This window comes from Anabrus simplex, chromosome 7 (genome assembly GCF_040414725.1).
Source record: "Anabrus simplex isolate iqAnaSimp1 chromosome 7, ASM4041472v1, whole genome shotgun sequence".
NCBI classification, from domain to species: domain Eukaryota; kingdom Metazoa; phylum Arthropoda; class Insecta; order Orthoptera; family Tettigoniidae; genus Anabrus; species Anabrus simplex.
Genome location: NC_090271.1, coordinates 86477471 through 86493732, shown reverse-complemented (window position 1 = coordinate 86493732; position 16262 = coordinate 86477471).

The following is a 16262-nucleotide window of genomic DNA, read 5'->3' as shown; positions in this document are numbered from 1 at the left end:
TTATTAGTCAGTGATTTTAATTTATAGGGAAATTTAAAACAGAAAGTTTACAAAAAACAATCCACGCACTCTTGAAGCCCTAAAGAATCAAATCAGACTACTGATACGTGAAATTTCACAGGCGGAAATACAACACTTGTTTTGAATATTTTACGCCGATGCAAAGTTTGTATCGAGAACGTTGGACTTCATTTTCAACAGCTGCTTTAATGAAAGGTAAGAATCTGCATTAGTTTTCAACCTAATTCACTATTTAATCTTAACTAATAATTTGGGCCTCCTAAACGAAACTGAACGATGCTGGGTTGCACCATAATTGAGGCCACGGGCGCTACATTAAAATCCTGGACCTTTCACATCATTCCGTCACCGAAAATCTTCCTTGTGTTAGTGCGACTTTAAACCACTAGAAAAATAAAGTGAGCCAGCCTGCATTGCTACAGCTTATCGGTGAGTCTAGCAATGGATTGCGGGAGATGTGTTGCCCCGATGTCCGACTCGTTGAAACCACTAGAAAAATAAAGTGAGCCAGCCTGCATTGCTATAGCTTATCGGTGAGTCTAGCAATGGATTGCGGGAGATGTGTTCCCCCGATGTCCTACTCGTTGGCTGAACGATCAGCGTACTGGCCTTCGGTACAGATGGTCCCGGGTTCGATTCCCGGCCGGGTCGGGGATTTTAACCTTAATTGGTTAATTACAGCGGCACGGGGGCTGGGTGTATGTGTTGTCTTCTTCATCATTTCATCCTCATCACGAAGGACCTGCACCTGGCGAGCCGAACCCGTCCTGGGATATCCCGGCACAAAAAGCCATACGACATTTCATTTCATTTCATGTTCCCTCGATTTCCCCGCGGTAACTCTTCGCTGCCTCTCATTGTATTTGTTTTACATCGCACCGACTCAGATAGGTCTTACGGCCATGATGGGAGAGGACTAGTATAGGAATGGGAGGAAATGGACCCGGTTCTTAATTAAGGTTCAGCCCCAGCATTTGCCTGATGTGAAAACGGGAAACCACGGACAACCATTTTCAAGGCTGCTTACAGTGGGGTTCAAGTCCGCTATCTCCCGAATTCAAGCTCACAGCTACGTGGCTCAAACTGCGTAACCAACTCACTTCGTGTTCTTTTCTTTTTCCTCTTTTCTGATTAAATTGAATGGGATGGCTACCTGTTTATACTTTCTCTTAAAACAATAATACTCCTAGGTCTTTCCTATCCCATCGTCGCCATAAGACCTATCTGTGTCGGTGCAACGTAAAACCACTAGCAAAACAAAACAATAATCATCACCATTTTTCAAAGAACGAATAAAATGGTGAAAGAGGGAACGGACCCTGAGAGGTTTATAAATGAACGACCCCCTCCTCCTTGCAAAGCTAATGTCATTCTGGATGGAAGAGTGTAGAAGTTGACGAGGGTAAGTCGTATCGAAAAGATGAAAAGCGAGAAACGCGGTATATGTAAGCAGAAGTAATGCCAGGCGAGGAAAGAGACCTAGAGTTCATCATTCCAGGCTCCCAAGACGAAAGCCTAAAGAATTAAAAACAATCATTAGCCATTTTAATAAGAGACTAAAAAAATTCTAAAACTTTGGAATTGTGGGTTATAATATGAGGCGCTGCGAAAATTAAGGGCGAACTCAACATGGGAAAACAGAGTTTCTATTCATATTATGGAGCTTCGAGAAGAAAACAGTGCAAAGATTTAGAGCAATGTGGCTACAAGTTCGAACTCGAAAGCTTTGCTCCTTGTTTATTAAGTGTAGAAAGAATGGCCAAAATTTACGACCCTTGAAAATTACTGTCTTGAAATTTAAAATGATCTGCAAAAATTGTACAACAGACCAATCCTGAAAAAATGAAGAACATACCTAGCCTACTTGACTTTTTGCCGTAGGTCTACTTATGTCCCTCTATCATGGAGCCAGACTTTTATCGACATCATCGACGTCCAAACTCAGGTAACACAGGAACACGAACGGGATAAGAGCATGAAAACAGTGACAACATGAATCACTACAAAAATGAACATAATTCCTTTGTAATAGTTGAAGGTTTCGTTGGGGAAAACCTGTGTTGTAGCTTCCTAATAATAATAACGTTATTACCGGGCCGTGCGGTTAGGGGTGCACAGCTGTGAGCTTGCAACCGGGAGATAGTGGGTTCGAACCCCACTGTCGGCAGCCCTAAAAATGGTTTTCCGTGGTTTCCCATTTTCACACCAGGCAAATGATGGGGCTGTACCTTAATTGAGGCCACGGCCGCTTCCTTCCCATTCCTAGCCCTTTCCTGCCCCATCTTCGCCGTAAGATCTGTCTGTGTCGGTGCGACGTAAAAAAAACATGTTATTGGCTTTACGTCACACTAACTACTTTTTTACAGTTTTCGGAGCGGCCGAGGTGGCAGAATTTCGTCCAGCAGGAGTTCTTTTACGTGCCATCAAATCTAACCAACAAGAGGCAGACGTATTTGAGCACTTTCAAATACCACCGGACTGATCCACGATCGAACCTGTCAAGTTGGGGTCAGAATGCCAGCTCCTCAACCGTCTGAGCCACTCAGCCCGGCCTTGTAGCTTCCTGATTTGTCCATTAGAGCTATTCGATCCTTAACAAATAAAGAAAGTAGAGTGTAGTATATAGAAAATGATTGCGTTGTACGTTATGCCCAACTCATAAACTGAATGGTCAGCCAATTTCGGCCTGGTCGGGGATTTTAGCCGCATTCAGTTAATTCCTCTATGTTTATTTTGTTTATTATTTTTCTCCAGACCTACAGTATACAAATACCCATTTGATCTGATAAATGAAAAAAATAACAATGTCAAGCCTTTAGCCAGATTTAAACTAAAATGATATGAACAATAGATACTGAAAAATGGCCATGCACAACTCCTTACGCACTACGGCATTAACGGCATTAACGGCACACGTGTTTACAAACAGGAAAATTTAAAATGGTAAATTATAATGGCAAGTAATTCCTCTATGTCGGAGTCTCGGTGTTCCCGATAGTCTTAATAGGCATGCTCATCTGCACACAACCTCCATAAAAGCAAGCAATAGTGAATACAACCCTCCACGTAGGGTTGGTGTTGGGAAGGGCATCCGACACTAAAAATGGGATTAATTCTTATAATTGACGATACTAGATAATTGGGAAAAGGCGAGGAAAGAAAGAAAAATCAGCTGTATGTTTTCAGCATATTTATCTCAAAAAAGTAGGCGTACATAACACTTACTAATCTTTCGCTGGTTTGCCCGGTAAAACAGTTGAAGTTTTTTCTTTCTTTCTTTGTTTCTTTCTGAAAACGTGAATTTGATAAATTCACTCTCCTACGAAATCGTTTCCCAGAGTTCAGGGTGTCAAGTTTTCATTTCATATGGTAGGAATTTGTTCGGAGAATTTTAAACTGTTTTAACACTTCTCACCCATGCTGTAACTTAACGACCATCATGAATGTGGTCGAGAGTTAGTACGTATTTGAGTCTCAACAAGGGAACAAACAGTATGTGATGTGAAGCGGAGTGTACTAGCGCAGCAGTGAATAGCACGCGAATGATGAATAGCCACGGTCCATTAGTAAGCATTAGAGGCGGCCCTTGCCTGGCATGCCACAAGTGTGCTAAGTTCTACCGTCCAGATTAGCACAATAAACACTGCTTCGCCTGTCACCATGGTCAACATGACTCCGCAATGTATTGTTCGACGTCTGGTAGAGCACAACTGACAACTAGTCCTGGGTTCCTAAGCGTTGTCCTTGAAGGCACTAAACCTACGCAAGGGAAATCAATATTGATCAGAGCGGTAAAACATCGCTGTGGCGAGTACTCTGAATACGAAGGAAAAGTAGGTTCTAATCCCACTGTTGAATGTTCACCTAATTTCATCTTCTGGAAAATGCTCAACATCATGGTTGCTTCCTTCCCAACACATAATATGTATGTGAGGGGTTCGCTAAATGATTACATTCACTTTATATGTTCCCCTTCATCCCCTTCTTCTTCTTCTTCTTCTTCCTCTTTTTCACCTTCTTCCTGACCGTACCCCAACTATCCGGGGTCGGCATGCGTATAGATTTAGCTCGTTTTTACGGACGGATGTTTTCCCTGACGCCAACTCTTCTTCTTCTTATTATTCCACTTCTTCCTCTTTTTCACCTTCTTCCTGACCTTACCCCAACTATCCGGGGTCGGCATGTGTATAGATTCAGTTCATTTTTACGGACGGATGTTTTCCCTGACGCCAACTCTTCTTCTTATTATTATTCCACTTCTTCCTCATTTTCTCCTTCTTCCTGACCTTACCCCAACTATCCGGGGTCGGCATGCGTATAGATTTAGCTCGTTTTTACGGCCAGATGCTTTCCCTGACGTCAACTCTTCTTATTCTTATTCTTCCTCTTGTCCCTTGCCCTACCCCAACTATCCGGGGTCGGCATGTATATAGATTCAGCTCGTTTTTACGGCCAGATGCTTTCTCTGACGCCAGCCCTTCTTCTTCTTCTTCCTCCACTTCTTCCTCTTTCCTTCTTCTTCTTCTTCTCCCTTGCCCTACGCCAACTATCCGGGGTCGGCATGTATATGGATTTAGCTCGTTTTTACGGCCGGATGCTTTCCCTGACGCCAGCCCTTCTTCTTATTCTTCTTCTTCTTCTTCTTCTTCTTCCACTTCTTCTTCTTCTTAACGATGAGGCCTGCTAGGGACCACGTGTTAGTTTCAGTTCATCTTTCATTATTGTTTCCTCTTCTGTTATTTCCAGTATTCCCTCGTCAGTGCACTGTGCTTTATTCTTCTCTTTTCAGACCACTTTGAACCGCGTTTCCTTTTCGTTTATTCTTGGAATCCCTCCATTCTTAAAACATTCATATTAAAAATCTTTCTGCAGTTTCATCTTCTCTTAATTACTTCTTTCCCTTTTCTTTCTTAATCCCTTTACCCTCCAGGGTTGGTTTTCCCTCGGACTCAGCGAGGGATCCCACATCTACCGCAGTGTCCTGGAGCGTGAGATTTCGGGTCGGGGGATAGAACTGGAAGGAGGACCAGTACATCACCCAGACGGCCTCACCTGCTATGCTGAACAGGGTCCTTGTGGGGGAAGGGAGGGTAGAAATATTGGAAGGGATAGACAAGGAAGAGGTAAGGAGGTGGCCGTGGTCTTAAGTACCATCTCAGCATTTGCCTGGAGGAGAAGTGGGAAACCAAGGAAACCCACTTCGAGGATGGCTGAGGAGGGAATCGAACTCCCCGCTACTCAGTTGACCTCCTGAGGCTGAGTGGACCCCGTTCCAGCCCCGTGCCACTTTTCAAGTTTCGTGGTAGAGCCGGGAATCAAACCCGGGCCTCCGGATGTGGCAGCTAATCACATTAACCACTACACCACAGAGGTGGACCTCTTAATGTCTTTCTTTCTAAATCTTTCTTGACCTCTCGTATCCAGCTCGTTGTTGACTTTTTCTCCCAAATGTACTTGAATATTTGTTTTGTCAATCTGTTATCATCCATTCTATAGATATGTCCAAAATATATCACTCTTTTTTTTCTTATTGTTTCTGTTATATGTTTTATGCTACGGTATATTTCATTATTACTTCTTAAGTTTTATTGTTCTATTGTTTTCATTGGTCGTAAGATTTTTCTCATGATTCTTCTTTCTAGTACTTTCAGTTTATCTATACAGTACTATAGTTCAAATCTAGACATTCACTTGCGTAAAGACATTCTGCTTTCACCACAGTATGGTAGTGCCTTATTGTAAGATTTTTAGATAAGCATTTCTTGCTGTAAAAATTCTTAGTGATACCATACGCTCTTTTCGTCTTGTGTAACATTTCTTCTACAGCAGATTTTTCTAAAATATTTTCTGGAATTATTTCTCCGAAATATTTGAATTTATTTATTTTCTCCATTCGACCAATATGTGTTGTCAAAAATTTTGGAGCGTTTTTCATGATGATGATGGTAATTATTATTATTATTATTATTATTATTATTATTATTATTATTATTATTATTATTATTATTATTATTATGTCGTTCTCTTTCAGTAAAACTTCAATGGTTACACACACCCTTATGACTCAGTCAGTATTTTTGGTTTTCCTGACTATGTGACAGCTGTCCCATATACTGTAACTGCCTTCTGTAGTTTCTGATAGATGAACATGTTATTATAACGTAGCACATCTGCTCACAAACATAACATTAAGGAAACTTTTGAATCACCCTCGTAATTCTTAGGGAGGTTAACCAATGATCTCTTTTATGAGCTGTTGTAGAGACCGTTTCATTACCTATTGCTGGTTAAGGCAGAAACAACGCCTTAAATTATGCCTTCTTCACCAAAATTTCTCTGTATCCTCTTCACCTTACATTCACTTTCATTTTCATTGGTTGTCATCTGACCACAATTTTGCAACACTGTAAAAACACGCACACTCTTATCTATACCGCCCAATCATAGCACACGATGTCCGACTCGTTGTCGGAATGGTCAGCGTACTGGCCTTCGGTTCAGAGGGTCCCGGGTTCGATTCCCGGCCGGGCCGGGGATTTTAACCTTCATAGGTTAATTCCAATGGCCCGGGGGCTGGGTGTTTGTGCTGTCCCCAACATCCCTGCAACTGACACACCACACATAACACTATCCTCCACCACAATAACACGCAGTTACCTACACATGGCAGATGCCGCCCACCCTCATCGGAGGGTCTGCCTTACAAGGGCTGCACCCGGCTAGAAATAGCCATACGAAATTAATTAATAGCACACGATACACAAAATCTTCTATTGTTTCTATAGAACTGTCAGAGCTCTGTCAGAGATTCTGTTGGATTCAGGAAACATTGCCAGCAATACCTATTCAATTACTACTGGAATTTCTCCGCGACGTCAACTAAAATTAAAATGTACATTGCTACTTTTTTGCTATTTGTTTTACGTCGCACCGACACAGATAGAAAAGGAAGCGGCCGTGGTCTTAATTAAGGCACAGCCCCAGCGTTTGCGTAGTCTGAAAATGCTACTTTTTTGCTAGGGCCTTTACGTCGCACCGACACAGATAGGTCTTATGGCGACGATGGGATAGGAAAGGCCTAGGAGTTGGAAGGAAGCGGCCGTGGCCTTAATTAAGGTACAGCCCCAGCATTTGCCTGGTGTGAAAATGGGAAACCACGGAAAACCATTTTCAGGGCTACCGATAGTGGGATTCGAACCTACTATCTCCCGGATGCAAGCTCACAGCCGCGCGCCTCTACGCGCACGGCCAACCCGCCCGGTAGTCTGAAAATGGGAAATCACGGAAAATGTACATTGATATAATATAAAGTATAATATTAATCTCATCTCTACAATTATTTCCGTTTCCTAAATTCTAAACTGTTAGTAGTAGCAATTCTAATTAGTTATTTGATAATTTGTAGCTACTGAGCGGTAAGGGTTCAGTTGCTATAAGGTCATATTGTCTGTAAGTATTTTACTGCTTTGTGATTATTGAACTTTTGTTGTTGTTGCTCATCACCATCGTCCATCTCTTAATTATTATCATTATCTGTATTGGTATTCATTTAATAGTTGCAGGAACTGTTTATTTCTGATTATTCCTGTGTATGCATAGCATCTCATAATCTGGTTGGATTGAAGAGGGAGCCAAATGGCTCTAATTTCTTCAGACAAAATAAATATAATCTAATATCTAGCTGGGTTTTAATGACTCCTTTTCACTATTAATCTTCTCAGAGTGAGGACTACGGGAAATCTCACATGATTGGATCTATAATAATCCACTGCATTTTGGTTTGTAATCTAAATCTCAATGTGGTTGGAGTCATACAGTAAATCCAAACTGTGGCCTTAATTAAGGTGCACCCCCAGAATTTGCCTGGCGTGAAAATGGGGAACCACGGAAAACCATCTTCAGGGTTCAAACACATTATCTACCGAATGCAAGCCGATATTTACCTGACCGCAGCTACTTGCTCGATCCCAGTAACTTGTTAGAGTGGATTTGTGAGCACTGGCTAACAATACCGGACGAGTTGGCCGTGCGGTTAGGGCCGCGCAGCTGTGAGCTTGCATCCGGGAGATAGTGGACTCGAACCACACTGTCGACAGCCCTGAAGATGGTTTTCCGTGGTTTCCCCATTTTCACACCAGGCAAATGCTGGGGCTGTACCTTAATTAAGGCCACGGCCGCTTCCTTCTCACTCCTAGCCCTTTCCTGTCCCATCGTCGCCATAAGACCTATCTGTGTCGGTGCGACGTAAAGCAAACTAGCAAAAAAAGAAAATTAAAAATGAACTGTACCAGACTGATGGTTTCTCTCAATTCGCAACAAGATGATGCACATCACTTACTGGTCCCCTGTTTTACTGCTGCTTTTGATTCACTGGATGTAGGCTAATACACTGTGGGATAAAAAGTGGATCATTTTAGTATAAGAGCAACAACTGGATTTATTTATCTTCAGCCTTGCTTTTTTCTTCATTCCCACAACATCTATATATATAAAATAAGAGTTTTGTCTGTACATTGCTCAGAATTTGGAAAGAATGGTATTTATGTATCGATCATGTCCACAGTAACAAGAAAATGCAGTTTTTACTTTTCCGTAATTTCTGTCTGTCTGTCTGTATGTATGTACACGCATCACGAGAAAACGGCTGAAGAGAATAAAAATCGGTATGTAGAGTTGGGGGGTGAACCGCTACAATCTAGCCTATAAATTATTTTATTCACGCTGAGTGAAATGGCAGTTTAGGAGAAGGCCTAAAATTCAATTCTCAAATATTTATATTATTAGTGGTCATATCGATAAATATTACGTAACTAAAGTTATATAGAATTAATTTTTGATCATTTACGTCTGATGAATTTTTACCGTACCGGCTATGATAACACAGATATTCATGAATTTGGATTTTTGTTGCTAAGTCCATATCAACGCCGAGCCCCGACAAAATGGGTAAACAGAATTTAATGAAAATCGGTATATATAGTCGGGGGATAAGAAACTACAGTTTAAGCTATAAACTGTGTTATTCACCCTGGGTGAAATGGTGGTTTAGGGGAAGGCACCTAAAATTTAATTTTTAAATACCTATGTTCTTGGTCCTATGGAAAAGTACTACATAACAAAAGTTATTTCCCATCATTTATGTTTTATTCAGTTTTACCGTACCGACTATGATAAGAGTGGTATTTCAGAACCGGAAGACAATTAACAATGTGAAGGCCTACAATATCGAAAGCGCGTAACATAGATCAACAATAACATTACACTGACCGTTGTTTGTTGTAATGTTCTTTGTCTCTTATGCTGACATTCAACTCCGATAGATGGGATTACTGCTGCGTACCGAGTATAACAGCCTAAATGAATATTGGCGGGAAATAGCTGAGGAGTTAGATAACTTTCTTCTTTAGCATGCCAATCCTCTGGTTCATGCATTTTCTGATACTGCTGGTACGTAACACACTGGTTCATCATAGTATGCCAGCTATTCGATACCTACTCTGACACGCTGTTTTGAAAGAGCGGTTTGCGCACTTAAGTCAGAGGCTCAGTTAGTAGTAGTAGTATAAACTGGTCTGGAATTACAATTTAGCCCTATTCCCAATTATAGTCCCACAATTCACTAAATAACTCAAAATTCAACCCTGAAAAGAGCCGTTTCTTAAGAAAAGTTTCTTCCTCTTCACTTTCATTAAATCTGCATTAATTTTATTCCAAATTAGCAGCGAAGATGTGGTTTCTTCTCTGGCTTGGAGGAAAAACTGCCTCCACGTCAGACAGTTCTTTCCGCCTCCAGTGTAGTGTATTGAGATTTTCCGACTCATCGGGTACACCCAAGAAACAGATAAGTAAACGGGCATAGTTTTTTCCCTGGGACTATCCACTATTTGAAACTCCTTCCCCCCACCGCCCAAAAAAGGACGAAGATTGTTCACGGCTGTCTGCGTCTTGGTCATTCCAGCACTGTAGCTTTGGACTGTTAGTTCGGCAGCATAGTACTGTTCGTTAAAAGTGAGAAAATGTGTGGTTTTTCATTTGATCGAATATTTCATATGAAGGCATTGTTTTTAATCGCGCTATTCCTACTGACGTCATTGTAATGACGCATGTTCATTTCAGTTGGGAAAACCACTAAGAGAGTCTTCCTGAGAATCTATAAAGGCAGGCGGAGAGTGAGTGTCTGCCATTATAATGAAAACTCCCCAACCTGATTGTGACTGACGGTAGGCAAGCTGGCCTACCATTACAATGAAAATTCCCTAACCCAGTCTTCATATGTGAAAAGACGTTGGTGACTTGCCCGTCGTGCTTCTAGGGCAACTTTCAGAGCTATGCAACTTAATACAATCTTGCTCACAAGGTTTATACTACTTAACCTAGAATTCTGTATAAAATTTAGAACTCCGTAGCGAAGCACGGGTCCATCAGCTAGTATTATTATAAAATGAAGTTAGCTAGTGCTGCAGAATACTTCATACTGACTATCGAAGTCCTTTTTCTGAATATTCAGCAGCAGAAAAACACAGTGACCCTGCCAATTTGCGAATAAGATTGTTTCGTGTGGAAATTTTAACTTATGACTCTCACAATGGATTTTGAACGTAAGAGCTCTATCAAGGGTCGCAATGCTGCAATTGGATACCTGACCGTTCTAGAGGTAACTCACGATGAGCTTCCCTGTTCCTTAATTGGAAGGCACATACTTGTGTCTTAGAAGGATTGGGTCTGAGATGGTTCTAATCGTTGTACCTTGAGAGACTTCTAAGGACAGTTTCCAGATTTCTTTCCACGGATCCAAAGCTTCAACCTTGTGCACTAAGGGCTAAATCATCTTCTTACAAGTAGCTTCTTGTGTTTGGGGTAAACGGCTAGTCGTTGGTATAGATGTTGAAGAGAACAGGAGCCAAGACGCTCCCCTGAGGTAGACCATTTTTTCTGCTCTCCACCGATTGCGTTGACCTTGGAAGTCAACAAAAACCTGAATTGAATGTTATCTAATAGTTTCCTATGTTTAGTCGTACAGGAAAGTTCCCAGGATATGGTCATGAGTTTCCTGCTCTTTGTGGCAACTAGAGATCTACTTACTGCAGTATTATTGGCCTTCGTTTTGGTGGTTTCTCTCAATTCGCAACAAGATGGTGCACGGCAGTTACTGGTCCCCTGTTCTACTGCTACTTTTGATTCACTGGATGTAGGCTACTACACTGTAGGATAAAAAAGTGGATCATTTTAATATAAGTTACCGTGTTTATTTACCTTAAGACTTGCTTTTTTCTTCATTTCTACAACATATTATTATAAAATGAAGTTAACTAGTGCTCCTGCATACTTCATACTGATTGTCGAAGTTGTTTTTCTGAAGTTTACCCAAAAAAGGTCTTAAATGCTGTAGTTTATGAAAATGTCTTTACCTAAACATTGCATTACACTGAGCAAACTTATGAACATACCACAGAAAATTTTCTTGATGACACTACATTTATCTTGCCTTAGTATCGGATGTTACCACCTCTGGTGATGATTACGGCCTCCGTCCTTCGCGGCATGCTAGCTAGAAGGTCCTGGATCGTTTCCTGGGGGATGGGCGCCCACTTTTCCAATAGTATTGCCCGTATTTCGTTGAGGATATCAAAGTTGTGACGCGGACATTTTGGTCAAGCATATCCCACAGGTGTTCTATGGGCATGCATGCATTATCATACAACAGGATGAAATTTTCACCAACTAAGGCAGCATATGGGATAGATAACATGCTCTGCTAACACCTCTACGATGTAACGGTGTGCTTCAGAGCACCTCCATTGATGAAAATAATTTCCGTCTGGGCCTCAAAGCTGATACTGGCCCATACCATGACGGGGCCACCCCAAAATGGAGACCTCTCGCATATTTTTCAAAGTGATTATCGCTCCCCACGCCTTCTCCACACTCTCTCTACCATTATGTGACCGGAGGCATTATTGTGACTCATCTGTGAACAGTACCATTGACCACTGCTCCACAGTTCAATTCCAATGTTCATGCGGAAACTGTAATCGAGCTGCTCTGTGCTGGGGGCAAGCTGTGGACCAGTTGCAGGTCTTCTTGAGGTCAAATTGGTTTCTCGGAGTCTTCGTTTGAAAGTCCTCGCAATCACAGTGACATTTCTTAGTGACTCGAGTAGATTTCTGGTTTGGACGACGATAGTTGGGCATTCGCTCAAGGCTTGGATGACCAGAAACCTATCGTCCTTAGCGGATGTAGACCTCCAGCGGCCTGATCCAGGCCATCTGTGGTAGGTACCGAGTTCACGAAATCGTCTTAGAACATGCTGCACGCTTACATTTGAGGCACCGATGGCATTAGCCTCACAACGAATGCTGCGTCCATCGTCCATCAACGCCACTGTTCTTGCAAGGTCTTCTGGGTTAAGAGGCATCTTAACTTGTCAAATGTGAAAGAGAAACTGAAGAAACTGGTTTCTTTGTCACGGATATTGTGTCACACACTGATAATCCGCTAATACTTCCGTTCCAATATTGTAAAATTTAAAAGGTGTTATTGCTAGTCGATGAAATAAAATTTAGAGTCTAGCATTTAGGGTTGAAAATCGGCTCCTTACGTTTATTTACGATCTCTAAACACCATATTATTTTCCAAAACTGCAGAATACAAATTGAAACTGCCTTAATATAAAAATGAATGTAATTAGTGGAACAATTTCGTCTAATAATTGATGTTTAACAATAAAGATCTCGTTTTTACAAAGTGATCTACATTTTCTGTCCGCCAGTGTATCTACACTACGAAACATCCTTACTTTTTTTTTTTAACGAAGTTCATATCAGCGAAGTGATTTTCGTTCCTAAATGCCGTCGGTCCTTCTTTGCATTGCACATCAGACTACGGGAGTCAAGGATGAGATCGCAGTATTCCATGTCCAGTCCAGGCTACATGCCAGACATGTCGTCGTTACATTCCAGTCCTGAAATCAAGGTTACAATCAATATTAAATTTGCGCTGAAAATTTCAAACAGGAGTAATACATTCAGAAACATTATGAAAGATATGCATAATGTGTTTCACTTGAATCTACGAAATAGAAGCAGATGTTGATCTACAAGATATTTCCAAACACGTGGGAAGTAACTGAGGCTGGATAGTGCACCCTGAAACAACACATAATGTCCCGATGAACATATATGCTACGATCGATCGCTTTCGAGTTATGGGCTTTCCAACTTTGTACGTGAACTATTGGTGAAAGCTTTACCTGGCACATCCCATATCGAGCAGCTGTCATCATGTCGGTGTACCAGCAGGGATACTGCATTCTATTACCCGCGCGGAACTATAGTCGTAATATTGAAAGATAATTCTTGACAGTTTTTAGAGGGAAATCTGGGTGGGGAGAAGAGTGCAGGGGGTTTGTTTGCCACGGAGAAAAGTTAAGCCTGCTGATTGGCTCATGCTACTTGATGTTGCCAAACCTCTCACTTCTTAGTTATGTACAACAGATTACAGCGGCCTGAACGAACGAACAGTGCGCCGGAAGGGAAGGGAAGGGAAGGAGAAAGGAATGCAGGAATGTGGCAACACCGTGTAATGGCACGTGCAATGTTTCTCCCTCCAGCCCTATCTGTCAAAACGCTTCTTGTAATATTACGGGTATATAATGGGACTGGCCGTTACTTCAACGTGTGTTCTCCAGCTGTAATGGAGATGGAGTGAGAAGAAAGCGTTAGCAGGTTGACTTGACAACACGGAATTTGACCAATCACATGCGTACTAAAAACAAAAGAGCGCGGGCCTGCGAAGAGAACGGAGGGAAAGCTTAGTAAAAATATGTTGCCGGTTTTGTAACACGTCCGGCGAGAGAGTGTCCCCCAACTGTGCTACCAGTTTCTTAACAGTGAAGGTTACTTCGTGTTAGTATTTGTGTGTCCGCGCGTATAATTGTACTGTTATCCATAAACGATTTTTCCTAAAGACGTGTACGGGTAGTTATAGTTGTACAATTAAGAGCCTCCGTGGCTCAGGCGGCAGCGCTCCGGCCTTTCACCGCTGAGTTCCGTGGTTCAAATCCCGGTCACTCCATGTGAGATTTGTGCTGGACAAAGCGGAGGCGGGACAGGTTTTTCTCCGGGTACTCCGGTTTTCCCTGTCATAATTCATTCCAGCTACAATCTCCAATATAATTTTATTTCATCTGTCATTCATTAATCATTGGCACAGAGGTGTGCGACAGGCTTCGGCAGCCGGCACAATTCCTATCTTCGCCGCTAGAGGGGACTTCATTCATTCCATTTCTGACCCGGTCAAATGACTGGAAATAGGCTGTGGATTATCATAGTTAAAATATTGTTTTTGTATATTATATGCCTAGCATCTTTTAATTTTAATCCACCTATGGAAAGTGAAGAGAGGAAACGTTTCGCAAAGACATTCGTATAAAGAGATAAACTCGGGACGTTATTTTGTTATGTACGAGATTACTTTGAATAGGAGGAAGGTAATAATGGGCCTCTCATTTTTGTAAATAAAACGTTAGACAGAACTGTAGCTGCCGTTAGAGTAAGAAAAATCACTGTAGTTAAAATAGGAAAAGACAAGTATGATTATTGTAAACGGGCAACTATTGTACGAGAATTATCTGCTTGCATTCTTTAAAATCTTCAACGTACGGTAATGACTTCGCCGCAAAGAGGCCTTCGTTGAGTAATACCACAGGCAATACGACTTGGAAATGAAATGGATAAGTTCGGCTCGCCAGATGCAGGTCTTTCGATTTGACTCCCGTACGCGACCTGCGCGTCGTGATGAGGATGAAATGATGATGAAGACGACACATACACCCAGTCCCCATGCCAGCGAAATTAACCAATTATGGTTGAAATTAGCGAGCCTGCCGGGAATCGAACCTGGGACCCCTTTGACCAAAGGCCAGCACGCTAACCATTTAGCCATGGAGCCAGACAACAACGTGGAAATACCGAGCATCTCGCTCTCTTAAACGTCAATCCTAGTTCTAGTTTCGCGTGAACAATAATACAAGAAGTCCACCTAATGTCTACCATGCGCGTGAGAACACGCCTAAACGCGATGCCTCATTGATTGCCGGACATGTTCGACATTGATAATACCCTTGTTCCATACGCCGGTGATGTACTGCAATGATCTTAACGTCATGCCCGACACCAAACTTCATGCTAAATACGAACTCTCTCCTCTTGCAGATCATAACTAAAACAGGCATAGCTCATAAACAGTCGACCATGGACCATATGATCAGAAGAACTTTCTGTGCTGTTTTATAGGGTACAATTCACCTCCAACTACTGCCCACAAGTTTGGGGACACATTGTATATTAGAGAATTAACCATATTTAGTCCGGTCCCGTGATGTAGGGGGCAACGCGTCCGCCTGTCACCTGGTGACCCCGGGTCAGGGGTTATTAATTGTAAATGATTAATATCCCTGGCCTGGGGACTGGGTATTTGTGTCGTCCTTAACTTTCCTTTCCTTACATCCAACACTCTACACTTCCGCAATTCAAATAACACGCAGGTTCATATCATATGGTGCAAGTAGGGGCAAACGATCTCTATAGGTCGACGACCCGAACAAGCAGAATTAAAAAAAAAAGAGTTATTTAACTTCTTCCTGGCCTTTTCCCAGTTACATTTGGATTAAACCCAGTCCTACAGCTGGAAATCCTTAGGATTAATGACACCAACCAGTATTCAGTATTGCGTGTTCGGAACACGGTGTTCCTATATTGGTTGTTGTGCATGTGAAGATGAACAGAAACACCCAGTGCTTGAGCAGGAGGACTAAATTCCCGACCAGGAATCGAACCACGTCTCCCTAGACTTAAGGCCGCTATACTGTTCATTCAATCAAGGAGGTGAACTGTGAACAATATTTGGTGGCTTCTATTACTGCCTGTTTGCTACGTGGCACGAGTCGTGTACTGTCCAACCCCACCATCGGCAGCCATGAAGATTACTTCTTACTTTCCCACCAGGAATTTTCTGGAGCTGTACCTTAATTAAGGTTACGGTTACTACCAACGCGTCCTAGTCCCTTCTCATCCAAACATTACCTAAAACCTGTAAATTTTGGTGGTACGACAAGCCTTAACGAACTAAAATGCTAAGAAAAATGCTCACCGTTCTGGTAGCTTCCTTCCCAACCTAAGCCACAATGAAAAAGGTGATTTTATCTAAGTACGGCCATCCGTTTTATTTATTTCGTGGTATAT